Consider the following 13,793-nt stretch of genomic DNA (forward strand, 5'->3'; position numbering starts at 1 on the left):
CAGAAAATCCAACTGATAGTGGGATAAGGATTAAAACCTTAATGGCTTATTAAGCAATGAGGTCTGCAATGCCATCCAAAGGATGTCCAATCTTGATGTTGGTCTCTTTCCAGGAGACATGAAGGATTCATGATGCCCACATCTAATCCTAATGTGACATCCACTTTTGAAGCCTGGAGGTTGTAAGCAACTTTTGATACACAATGAACTGGAAGTTTAAAAAAAGGAAATCAAAACAACCAAATTGGGCCCTCAATGGATTGAATAATGGCCATCAACATTAAAAAAAAAAAAAAGGATCTTCTTGATTCAGTGTACTGATACAAATACTAAATATTTTTCAGAATAACTCTCACAGACACACCCAGAAATGTTTTACCAGCTATCTGGGTATCTTTTAGCTCAGTCAAATTGACATAAAATTAATCATTGCATACACATCCGTACACTGTCTTATATTGTTTGCCCCAACTTTTGAAACTATGTTGCAGACTTTATAACAATTTACCTCTAAATAATTCAGCATAATTTTTTAAGAATAAAGATATTCTCCTACATAACCACATTATCACATAAAACAAAATAAATATATCTCTTATGTAATCTAATATCCAGTCCGTATAATAATTTTCCTAATTGTCCTACAAACATTTTTAGAGATTCTTTTCTATACCTGAGTTTAACCAAATTTCACATATGCTGCATTTGTTTTTATAAACAATTTATTTTGACTACCATATTTTTCTACCTAAGACACATATACATGAACACACAATAGTAACAGATAATATTTATTAATCTACTACTACAGGTACTGTTCTGTGTATTCCATAGATATATTTAATTTTTGCAGCAATTCTGGAAATAGACACTGTTATTATTGCAATTTTATAGATGAAGAAATCAGGGCACAGAAAGGTAAGTAACCTGTCTAAATCCTCACAGCTAGTAAGGAAGAAGAGTACAAAAATGCACATACACAGGTACAAATGCACAGGTACAAAAATGCACATACACAGAATATATGTAGTGGTGGCTGTGGCTTGGTTATTGCATCATTCTTTGGATGAATTCGTGTCATAATTTCCTCATCTATAAAATAGAAATGATTAGTTTCTACAACATAGGGTTATTTTGAAAGTTACCTTTTTAAAGTGTACAGAATACAGTCTAGCAGAGTAAATGCTCTAAAAATTTAGCTTTTATTATCATTATCCTCAGAATGTGAGTTCCATTAACAATACTATTATTTCTATTTTTATTACATTTGTAGATATTATGTCACTGGATAAATTTTACACTGAGCATTAAATTATAGCATTGCCCAAATGCCATGAAATATGGCACAATTGTGAATGGCATAAACCCTTTTTAAAATAAAGTAAAATTTCCAATTATTTCAATTACATTTATTTTTATAGTTCAGTCTTAAAGAGGCCTTACTCAAATTCCTTGATGGATTTGTAAAAAACATAGAATTTTTGTTACAATCTTGGGTTAAAATCTCATATCCACCTTACTTAAACTCTGAATACCTGTGTCTTTGGATACATTATTTAATCTCTCAAAATGTTTTCTTCTTTTTGGCATGGTGAGAAAACTAGAAAAAAAAACCCAGAACATTTCTGAGAGAACTACTCACTTTTGTTTTTAAAAAAAGTATTACAAAATTTAGAAAAACTAGACATTCTGCTTTGGATGTAGTGCTGACTAAAAGAGTAATAAGTAAACCGAAAATAAATGTGACTTCTGAGAGAAATTGATTATGTTAGAGCCTGTGACAATGACAGGTCAATTATGTGTTCATTGGATTGCATTCAAAACAATTTTGAAAGCAGAATTTTGACCATTTATGTAAGATAATCACTTAGTTAACTTCAAAGAAAGAACAAGTTTTCATTTAACATTTTGATGATGTCAACTCCACTTCCAGCAGTATTGTCTATGAAGGCAGTAGTGGTGGAGCTTCTGTAAGCAACCAAAAATCTTTATTGGGTAATCTAATTGCATTATTTAGGATTCTCAAGAAAAAAAAAAAAAAAAACAGAATGATCTCACAAAGTCTCTCTCTCTATATATATATAATTTGTGCACCAAGCCCTGTGATACATAACTTACCTATGTAATACACCTACACATGTACCCAACTCAACCTAAAATAAAAGTTAGAAAAAAAGAAAAACCTCATTTTTATAATTCTGTTTCTCTGGAACCACTCTTGGTACCAAGATCTGTGTGAAGGTTCTCCAGAGAAAGAAATCCAGTAGAATATAAAAAAAGTAAGGAAATTTATTATGAGAATTGGCCAATGTGATTATGAAGGCCCGTAATACTCATTGGTGATTCTAATAAAAATTGAAGTTTGAAAGCCACTAATACAGATCATTACTATGATGGTTAGAAGTATAATAGTTAGCTTTAAGTATCAACTTGACTGCACCATGGGGTGTCCAGATATTTGGTGAAACGTTATTTATGTGGTCTGTGAGGATGTTTCTGAATGAGATCAGCATTTGAAATCAGTAGACTCAGTAAAGCACATTGCCTTCCCCAATGTGGATGAGCATCATCCAATCCCCTGAAAACCTGAATAGAGCAAAAGCTGGATGAAGGGAGAATCACTCTCTCTCTTACTCTTTCTCTGCATAGGTCTTCTCCTGCATTCTGACTTGGGCTGGAACTTACACCATTGCCTCTCCTACTTCTCTCTCTCTCTCTCTCTCTCTGTTACTCTTTCTCTGCATAGGTCTTCTCTTGCATTCTGACTTGGGCTGGAGCTTACACCATTGTCTCTCCTACTTCTCAGACTTTTATATTGCAAATGTTGAGAATTCTCAGCCTCAATAATCACATGAACCAATCTCATATACATATATATGTATATGAGAGAGAGATTTTATATATAGGCAATTTATATCTATATCTATAAATTGGTTCATATGTTTATTCAGGCTGAGAAATATATATGTATAAATACATATATAAATATATATTATATATATTATATTATATATATAATATAATATATATAATATATATATGAGATTGGTTCTTGCGATTACTGAAGCTGTCTCAACATTTGCAATATAAAAGTCTGAGAAGTAGGAGAGGCAATGGTGTAAGTTCCAGCCCAAGTCAGAATGCAGGAGAAGACCTATGCAGAGAAAGAGTAAGAGAGAGAGAGATTCTCCCTTTATCCAGCTTTTGCTCTATTCAGGTTTTCAGGAGATTGGATGATGCTCATCCACACTGGGGAAGGCAATGTGCTTTACTGAGTCTACTGATTTCAAATGCTGATCTCATTCAGAAACATCCTCACAGACCACATAAATAACGTTTCACCAAATATCTGGACACCCCATGGTGCAGTCAAGTTGATACTTAAAGTTAACTATTATACTTCTAACCATCATAGCAATGATCTGTATTAGTGGCTTTCAAACTTCAATTTTTATTAGAATCACCAATGAATATTACGGGCCTTCATAATCACATTGGCCAATTCTCATAATAAATTTCCTTACTTTTTTTATATTCTACTGGATTTCTTTCTCTGGAGAACCCTCCCACAGATCTTGGTACCAAGAGTGGTTCCAGAGAAACAGAATTATAAAAATGAGGTTTTCCTTTTTTTCTAACTTTTATTTTAGGTTGAGTTGGGTACATGTGCAGGTGTATTACATAGGTAAATTATGTATCACGGGGCTTGGTGCACAAATTATATTGTCACTTAGGTAACAAGCAGAGCACCCAATATGTACTTTTTTGATACTCTTCCTCCTCTCACTTTCCACCCTCAAGTAAGTAGGCCCTGATGTCTCTTGTTTCCTTCTTTTTTTTTTGAGAGTCTCGCTCAATGTTTAGCTCCCACTTATAAGTGAGAACATGCAATATTTGGTTTTCTGTTCCTATGTTAATTCTCTTAATATAATACCATCCTTGCAGCTGACAAGATGGCCAAATAGGAACAGCTCTGGTCTGCAGCTCCCAGCGAGATCAACACAGAAGGCGAGTGATTTCTGCATTTCCACCTGAGGTATGCAGCTCATCTCACTGGGACTGGTTAGACAGTGGGTGCAGCCCCTGGAGGGGAAGCACAAGCAGGGTGGAGAGTCGCCTCATCCGGGAAGTGCAAGGGGTCAGGGAACTCCCTCCACTGACAAAGGGAAGCTGTGAGGGACTGTGTCATGAGGAATGGTGCATTCTGGCCCAGATAATGTGCTTTTCCCATGGTCTTTGCAACCTGCAGACCAGGAGATTCCCTCCGGTGTCTATGCCACCACGGCCCTGGGTTTCAAGCACAAAACTGGGTGGCCATTTGGGCAGACACCGAGCTAGCTGCAGGAGTTTCATTTCATACCCCAGTGGTGCCTAGAACACCAGCGAGACAGAACCGTTCACTCCCCTGGAAAGGGGGCTGAAGCTAGGGAGCCAAGTGATCTAGCTCAGTGCATCCCACCCACATGGAGCCCAGCAAGCTAAGATCCACTGGCTTGAAATTCTTGCTGCCAGCACAGTATTCTGAAGTCAACCTGGGATGCTCCAGCTTGGTGCGGGGAGGGTCGTCTGCCATTACTGAGTCTTGAGTAGGCAGTTTTCCCCTCACAGCATAAACAAAGCTGCCCAGAAGTTCTAACTGGTCAGAGCCCACCACAGCTTGACCAAGCCACTGTAGCCAGACTGCCTCTCTAGATTCCTCCTCTCTGGGCAGGGTATCTCTGAAAGAAAGGCAGCAGCCCCACTCAGGGGATTATAGATAAAATGCCTATCTCCCTGGGACCGAGCACCTGGAAGAAGGGGTGGCTGTGGATGCAACTTCAGCAGACTTAAATGTTCCTGCCTGCCAGCTCTGAAGAGAGCAGTGGATCTCGCAGCACAGTGCTCAAACACTGCTAAGGGACAGACTGCTTGCTCAAGTGGGTCCCTGACTTCTGTGTCTCCTGACGGGGAGACACCTCCCAGCAGGGATCGACAGACACCTCATACAGGAGAGCTCTGGCTGGCATCTGGTGGATGCTCCTCTGAGATGAAGCTTTGAGAGGAAGGAACAGGCAGTAATCTTTGCTATTCTACAGCCTCTGCTGGTGATACCCAGGCAAACAGGGTCTGGGGTGGACCTCCAGCAAAATTCAGTAGACCAGTAGCAGACAGGCCTGACTGTTAGTAGGAAAATAACAAACAGAAACGAATAGTATGAACATCAACAAAAAGAATGTCCACACCAAAACCCCATCCAAAGGTCACCAACATGAAAGACCAAAGGTAGATAATTCCACAAAAGTGGCGAGAAACCAGTGCAAAAAACGTAAAATTGCAAAAACCAGAATGCCTCTTCTCCTCCAAAGGATCACAACCCCTCACCAGCAAGGGAACAAAAATGGACAGAGAATGAGTTTAAGGACTTGACAGAAGTAGGCTTCAGAAGGTGGGTAATAACAAACTCCTTCAAGCTAAAGGAGCATGTTCTAACGAAATGCAAGGAAGCTAAGAAAGTTGAAAAAAGGTTAGAGAAATTGCTAACTAGAATAACCACTTTAGAGAAGAACATAAATCATCTGTTGGAGCTGAAAACACAGCATGAGAACTTCGTGAAGCATACACAAGTATCAATAGCCAAATCACTCAAGTGGAAGAAAGGATATCAGAGATTGAAGAACAACTTGATGAAATAAAGCATGAAGACAAGATTAGAGAAAAAAAGAATAAAAAACAAACAAACAAAGCCTCAAAGAAATATGGGACTATGTGAAAACACCAAACCTACATTTGATTGGTGTACCTGAAAGTGATGCGCAGAATGGAACCAAGTTGGAAAACACTCTTCAGGATATTATCCAGGAGAACTTCCCCAATCTAGCAAGACAAGCCAAAATTCAAATTCAGGAAATACAGAGAACACCACAAAGATACTCCTCAAGAATAGCAACACCAAGACACATAATCATCAGATTCACCTACTCCTTGAGAAGAGCAACACCAAGATGCATAATTATCAGATTCACCAAGGTTGAAATGAAGGAAAAATGTTAAGCGCAGCCAGAGAGAAAGGTTGGGTTACCCATAAAGGGAAGCCCCTCAGACTAACAGCGGATCTCTCTGCAGAAACCCAACAAGCCAGAAGAGAGTGAGAGCCAATATTCAACATTCTTACAAAGAAGAATTTTCAACCCAGAATTTCATATCCAGCCACACTAAGCTTCATAAGTGAAGGAGAAATAAAATCCTTTACAGACAAGCAAATGCTGACAGATTTTTGTCACCACCAGGCCTGCCTTATAAGAGCTCTGGAAGGAAGCACTAAACATGGAAAGGAACAACTGGTACTAGCCACTGCAAAAACATACCAAATTGTAAAGACCATTGACACTATGAAGAAACTGCATCAACTAATGGGCAAAATAAACAGCTAGCATCCTAATGACAGGATCAAATTCACACATAACAATATGAATCTTAAATGTAAATGGGCTAAATGCCCCAATTAAAAGACACAGACTGGAAAATTGGATAAAGAGTCAACAACCATCAGTGTGCTGTATTCAGGAGATGCATCTCAGGTGCAAAGACACACATAGGCTCAAAATAAAGGGATGGAGGAATATTAACCAAACAAATGGAAAGCAAAAAAAAGTAGGCATTGCAATCCTAGTCTCTGATAAAACAGACTTTAAACCAACAAAAATCAAGAGACAAAGAAGGCCATTACATAATGGTAAAGGGATCAATTCAGCAAGAAGAGCTAACTATCCTAAATATATATGTACCCAATACAGGAATACCCAGATTCATAAAGCAAGTTCTTAGAGACCTACAAAGAGACTTAGACTCCCACACAATAATAGTGGGAGATTTTAACACCTCACTGTCAATATTAGGCAGATTGAGACAGAAAATTAACAAGAATATTCAGGACTTGAACCCAGCTCTGGACCAAGCAGAACTAATAAACATCTACAGAACGCTCCACCTCAAATCAACAGAATATACATTCTTCTCAGCACCACATCACACTTATTATAAAAATTACCACATAATTGGAAGTAAAATACTCCTCAGCAAATGCAAAAAAATGGAAATCATAACAAACAGTCTCTCAGATCATGGTGCAATGAAACTGGAACTTATGATTAAGAAACTCACTCAAAACCACACAACTACATGGAAACTGAACAACCTGCTTCTGAATGACTACTGGGAAAACAATGAAATTAAGGCAGAAATAAATAAGTTCTTTGAAACTAATGAGAACAAAGACACAATGTATGAGAATCTCTGGTACACAGCTAAAGCAGTGTTTAGAGGGAAATTTATAGCACTAAATGCCCACAGGAGAAAGCAGGAAAGATCTAAATTGACACCCTAACATCACAATTAAAAGAACTAGAGAAGCAAGAACAAACAAATTCAGAAGCTACAGAAGACAAAAAATAACTAAGATCAGAACAGAACTGAAGGAGATAGAGACACGAAAACACCTTTGAAAAATCAATGAATCCGGTTGCTGCTTTTTTAAAAATATCAAGAAAATAGATAGACCACTAGCCAGACTAATAAAAAAGAAAAGAGAGAAGAATCAAATAGACACAATAAAAAATCATAAAAGGAATATCACCACTGATCCCATAGAAATAAAAACTACCACCAGAAAATACTATAAATACCTCTATGTAAATAAACTAGAAAATCTAGAAGAATTGGATAAATTCCTGGACACATACACGGTCCCAAGTCTAAACCAGGAAGAAGTTGAATCCCTGAATAGACCAATAACAAGTTCTGAAATTGAGGCAATAATTCATAGCCTAACAATCAAAAAAATCCCAGGACCACACAGATTCAAAGCCGAGTTCTACCAGAGGTACAGAAAGGAGCTGGTACCATTCCTTCTGAAAATATTCTGAACAATAGAAAAAGAAGGAATCCTCCCTAACTCATTTTATGAGGCCAGCATTATCCTGATACCAAAACCTGGCAGAGGCACAAACAAACAAACAAAAATATTCAGGCCAATATCCCTGATGAACATCAGTGCAAATATTCTCAGTAAAACACTGGCAAACAGAATCCAGCAGCAGATCAAAAAGCTTATCCAGTATGATCAAGTCAGCTTCAACCCTGGGATGCAAGGCTGGTTCAACGTATGCAAATCAATAAACATAATCCATCACATAAAGAGAACCAGTGACAAAAACCACACGATTATCTCAATAGATGCAGAAAAGGCCTTCAACAAAATTCAACACTCCTTCATGTTAAAAACTCTCAATAAACTAGGTATTGATGGAACGTATCTCATATAATAAGCTATTTATGACAAACCCACAGCCAATATCATACTGAATGGGCAAAAACTGGAAGCATTCCCTTTGAAAACCAGCACAAGACAAGGATTCCCTCTCTCACCACTCCTATTCAACATAGTATTGGAAGTTATTGCCAGGGCAGTTAGGCAAGAGAAAGACATAAGGGGTATTCAAATAGAAAAAGAGAAGGTCAAACTGTTTTCAGATGACATGATCGTATATTTAGAAAACTCCACTGTCTCAGCCCAAAATCTCCTTAAGCTGATAAACAACTGCAGCAAAGTCTCAGGATACAAAATCAATGTGCAAAAGTCATAAGCATTCCTATACACCAATAATAGACAAACAGAGAGTCAAATCATGAGTGAACTCCCATTCACAATTGTTACCAAGGGAATAAAATACCTAGGAATCCAACTTACAAGGGATGTGAAGGACCTCTTCAAGGAGAACTACAAACCACTGCTCAAGGAAATAAGAGAGGACACAAACAAATGAAAAAACATTCCATGCTCATGGACAGGAAGAATCAATATCATGAAAATGGCCATACTGCCCAAAGTAATTTATAGATTCAAGGATATCCCCATCAAGCTACCATTGACTTTCTTCACAGAATTATATAAAACAACTTTAAATTTCATATGGAACCAAAAAAGAGCCCACATAGCCAAGACAATCCTAAACAAAAAAAAAAACAAAGCTGGAAGCATCACGCTACCTGACTTCAAACTATACTACAGGCTACAGTATCCAAACCAGCATGGTACTGGTACCAAAGCAAATATATATACCAATGGAACAGAACAGAGGCCTCAGAAATAACACCATGCATCTACAACCACCTGATATTTGACAAACCTGAAAAAAAAAACAGCAATAGAAAAAGGATTCCCTATTTAATAGATGTTGTTGGGACAACTGGACAGTCATATGCAGAAAACTGAAACTGGGCCCCTTTCTTACATGGTATATGAAAATTAACTCTAGATGGATGTAAGACTTAAACGTAAGACCTAAAACCATAAAAACCCAAAAGAAAACCGAGGCAATATGATTCAGGACATAGGCATGGGCAAAGACTTCATTACTAAAACACCAAAAGCAATGGCAACAAAAGCCAAAATTGACTAATGGGATCTAATTAAACTAAAGAGCTTCTGCACAGCAAAAGAAACTATTATTAGAATGAACAGGAAACCTACAGAATAGGACAAACTTTTTGCAACTATTCATCTGACAAAAGGCTAATATCCAGAATCTGCAAAGAACTTAAACAAATTTCAAAAAAAAAAACCCACCCCAACAAAAAGTGGGTGAAGGATATGAACAGACAATTCTCAAAAGAAGACATTTATGTAGCCATGAAACCTATGAAGAAAAGCTCATCATCACTGGTCATTAGAGAAATGCAAATCAAAACCACAATGAGATACCATCTCACACCAGTTAGAATGGCAATCATTAAAAAGTCAGGAAACAACAGATGCTGGAGAGGATGTGGAGAAATAGGAACACTTTTACACTGTTGGTGGAAGTGTAAATTAGATCAACCATTGTGGAAGACAGTGTGGCAATTCCTCAAGGATCTAGAACCAGAAATACAATTTGACCCAGCAATCCCATTACTGGGTATATACCAAGAAGATTATACATCATTCTACTATGAAGACACATGCACACGTGTGCTTATTGCAGCACTGCTCACAATAGCAAAGATTTGGATTCAACCTAAATTCCCATCAATGATAGACTGGATAAAGAAAATGTGGCACATATACACCATGGAATACTATGCAGCCATAAAAAAGGATGAGTTCATGTCCTTTGCAGGGACATGGATGAAGCTGGAAACCATCATTCTCAGCAAACTAATGCAAGAACAGAAAACCGAACACTACGTGTTCTCACTCATAAGTGGGAGTTGCACAATGAGAACACATGGACACAGGGAGGGGAACATCACACAGCAGGGCCTGTTGAGGGGTGGGGGGCTAGGGGAGGGATAGCATTAGGAGAAATACCTAATGTAGATGACAGGTCGATGGGTGCAGCAAACCACCATGGCATGTGTATACCTATGTAACAAACGTGCACACTCTGCACTTGTATCCCAGGACTTAAAGTATAATTTAAAAAAAATTTAAAAAGATTATAGCCTTCAGCTCCATCTATTTTATCTCAAAGGACATGATGTCATTCTTTTTTATGGCTGTGTGATAGTCCATCACGTATATGTACCATATTTTTTATATCAAGTCCACCACTGATGGGCATCTAGGTTGATTCCATTTCTTTACTATTGTGAATAGTGCTGCAGTGTACATAAGCATGCATGTGTCTTTATGGTAGAATAATTTATATTCCTTTGGGTATAAATCCAGTAATGAGACTGCTGGGTCAAATGGTAGTTATATGTTAAGTCCCTTAAGAAGTCTCTAAACTGCTTTCCACAATGGCTAAACTAACATACATTCCAACCAACAATGGCTTGACCAAGCCACCCAATCGCATCAATTCTTCCACTAAAACTGGAGAAAATTATCTAAATAATTTCAACTTACCAAAGACTAGCTAAACAAATTATCCTGCAATGCCCAGATTGCCAGCTCACAGGCACGTCCCCTCCTTCAACAGCTGTTAACCCTGGAGGACTAGGACCTAATCATTTATGGAAAACAGATGTTACACACATCCCTGAATTTGGAAAACTTAGATACGTGCATGTATTCGTTGATACCACCACTCATCTAATTAGTGCACATGCTCTTCCTGAAGAGTCCACTCGATATGTCATTAAACATCTTCTTTTAACTTTTGCATTTATGGAGAGGCCCACAAAAATTAAAACTGATAATGGTCCAGCTTGTGCCTCTCACAATTTCAATAATTTTGTCCCACGTGGAATATCCAGTATTCCACAGGCATTCCATATAACTCCCAAGGACAGCTATAGTAGAATGTGTCCATTTCACTCTTCAAAAATATGCACAAAAACCAAAAAAGGGGGAGTATGAGTAAGGACCCTGCAACACTACTAGCACAAGCCTTATTTACCCTTAATTTTTTAAATTTATATGATAAATTTCAATCAGCTGTAGAAAAGCACTTGCAGGTTTGCAGTTTTATGGAAAGATGTAAACAGTAATGCAGGGTGTGGTCCAAATGAATTGTTAACGTGGGGATGAGGATATTCTTGTGTTTACACCCCCTCAGGTCCTCTTTGGATTCTAACATGATGCATCAAACCATACTATGGCATGGCTAGGACCCAACCCAGTACCAGAAATGAAGGAACTGCCCTACAGGAGCCTCAGCCCCAGATGATGCAGCTTCCTCAAATGACACAAGTCGTGGACATTACCTGGGGGATGCCGAAGAAGACAACTCAGGAGGCTGAATGAATCCTGCTCCGGACACAGACACCATTCACTCTGGACAATGTATTCCTTGCTATGCTCTCTGTTGTACATTGCAACTTGCATAGGGTATTGATCCTTCTTATGCTCTCACTTTGTCTGCAACCTGTACCTGCTACACTCTATTGAGCTCATATCTTAGATCCGCCTTTCTTTCACCCTGTCACCTGGCCAGACACCCCCTTCCCTGCTGTTAATAACTTAACTGCTTGGCTAGGAGGGATAGATTTACCCCCAGTGGGGTTCCTCATTAATGGCACACAATGGACTAAGGTGCCAGGTAACACTACATATCACTCTACTATCCTCCCACTGTGTGTAAGTTATAAAAGTTCTAGCTCTTACTGTGTACCTGCCCAAACACAATTAAGGCTACATTATGGCAAAGGAAATGCCTTAACAGTCTTAGCTGCAGGTAGCCTCAAACCGGGCAATGCAATAAATTCCACTTTCCCAAACATTCCTTCATGTGCTAAAGAACAAAGCTGGGGAAGTAATGGATTCCACTTTAACTGGAAAGTCTGTCATGGGGGGCAAGCCTGTAGCCTCCAGTTAGGCAATTATAACATCTTAGGCAGCCTTACTGATGTACTCACCCATCATGGCATCAATCACGGTTTCACAGCCACATCTCATTCCCCTATGATTTGGACCAATGAGGGGATGAGATATCCCAGACTCCAAGGAAAATCCATGCCACCCCAAGACTTTATGGTGCCTGGGACATCTTAGCACATCCCTTGACACTTGGCATGGGACATATCATAATTCCAGTCACAACTATACTCTAACCTTTATTGATAATCACACTGATTAGTGCCTAATTTGCACTACCTGTCCATATTTTTTCCTTATGGGAACCAATATTTCTATTACACCACAAAACCCCGAGTTTGTGACCTGGGTGGAGGGACACACTTGGTCCACCTCATGTATCACTAATTACAATATATCTAATTTAAATATTACTAGTGTCATGGTATTGAGGAGACAATCTGAGGCATTCCTACCAGTCAATTTGACACACAATTGGCAAGGTTCCTCTCTGCCCTTGCTACCTTAGGATGTGCTCTGTCCTAGGTCAGAACCAAAAGATTCATAGTTACACTTTATAGTCTCAGCCATAGTCATCCTACCAACTGCTAGTGTGGCTGTAGCATCTATTACTGAATCACTACAAACAGCTGCTTTTGTAGATAATTTGGCCAGAAATATGTCTAATGAACTTCTCTTACAGCAGGGTATAGATCAAAAGATTCTTGCATGTCTGCAAGCCCTCGAGGCTGCCTTGGAATATGTAGGGGAGCGACAAGATGCACTGGCATTCTAACAGCAATTACACTGCAACTGGGAGCATAAACATATCTGTGTCACTTCTCAACTATGGAATCAATCAATACATAGTGGGGATGAGATGAAACAACACCTCTGGGGAACCTTTCATGACAATTTAACAGCAGACATAAGGCCACTTAAAACTAAAATTTTAGAATCCCTTCACACCGTAGATCTACACACCCAATAAACAGCAATATAGAAGATATTACCTCCTGGATAGACCCCCACTCCTGGGGGTCACACTCTGATTGGAAAAGAATGTTGTTGATCATACTCATGTTTGTCTTATGTTATTTATTAATTCTAGGATGCAAAGCCAGAATAAGAGCAGTGACCGCCTCGCCTGACAGACCTGTTGCTGCACACATCTGTACTCTTCAATCAATAAAGCCGGATGCAAAAAAAAAAAAACAAAACAAAACAAAACAATAAAAAACAGAAAAGGGGGATATGTGGGAGTTCAGTCAGGGTGGTGGGAAAAAGTATACAGAAAAAATTATAAAAATAGTTATAGGAAATAGATACAAACCTTCTTGAAAGGCCAGGGGGTTTACATAGTTTCAGAAAAAGATTTGGCTGAAGGCAGCCTAATCCTCTTATCTTGAGTTAATAGCTTAAAGTAGATACAATGGAATGTAAAGAAGTTTATCTAAATAGCTTGTGTATTCATGTGGTCCTAAGACCAACCTTTGATCATTTATGGGCAGAATGGCTCTGTCGGGGGAGGGTGACC

General features: G+C 38.6%; 1 pseudogene; it reads right to left on the reverse strand.

The window, feature by feature from the left end:
* Positions 1 to 3,058: 3,058 nt before the first annotated feature.
* On the reverse strand, positions 3,059 to 11,540 carry LOC129475346 (uncharacterized; annotated as a pseudogene).
* Between the last annotated feature and the right edge of the window lie 2,253 nt (positions 11,541 to 13,793).

Source organism: Symphalangus syndactylus, chromosome X, assembly GCF_028878055.3.
Source record: "Symphalangus syndactylus isolate Jambi chromosome X, NHGRI_mSymSyn1-v2.1_pri, whole genome shotgun sequence".
In the NCBI taxonomy this organism is placed as follows: domain Eukaryota; kingdom Metazoa; phylum Chordata; class Mammalia; order Primates; family Hylobatidae; genus Symphalangus; species Symphalangus syndactylus.